A 537-nucleotide genomic window follows, 5' to 3' on the forward strand; every position below is an offset into this window, starting at 1 on the left:
ATTTTAAGTTATTCATATACTGTTATGTTTTTACACCTCTCTTTCTCTTTTTTGTATATTTATACTATAAAAATTAAATAATTTGTAATTTTTAGAAGTATATTTCTGTTAAATTTAATCTGCGTGAATTCATAGAGCTGGTATAGAAAAAAATCGAAACAGAAAGAAAAATATAACAAAGACGTGTGAACACATAGTTTCAATAACAATTATTTTAAGATTATTATATAACAATATTTTAATTAAACATATTGTATTTTTATTATTATAAATTTACATATAAATATATTTATACATTTTTTAGCCCTTGATCAATAAAATCCTTGAATTATCAAAAAATGAGACCAAGCAAACAACCTAGCAATTGGAACGCGAATAAATGCAAAATTATAAAATTGTGTAAATTATAAAACGAATGTGTCAATAATTAAATATCAAAATTATAAATCACAAATAATAAAGTTTAATTTACATAGCTATAATATTACGTTTAATTTTTTATTTTACCTGTGTGTGTGTGTGTATGTGTGTGTGTGT

This window comes from Wasmannia auropunctata, unplaced genomic scaffold, assembly GCF_000956235.1.
Source record: "Wasmannia auropunctata unplaced genomic scaffold, wasmannia.A_1.0 LD335989.1, whole genome shotgun sequence".
Classification (NCBI taxonomy): Eukaryota; Metazoa; Arthropoda; class Insecta; order Hymenoptera; family Formicidae; genus Wasmannia; species Wasmannia auropunctata.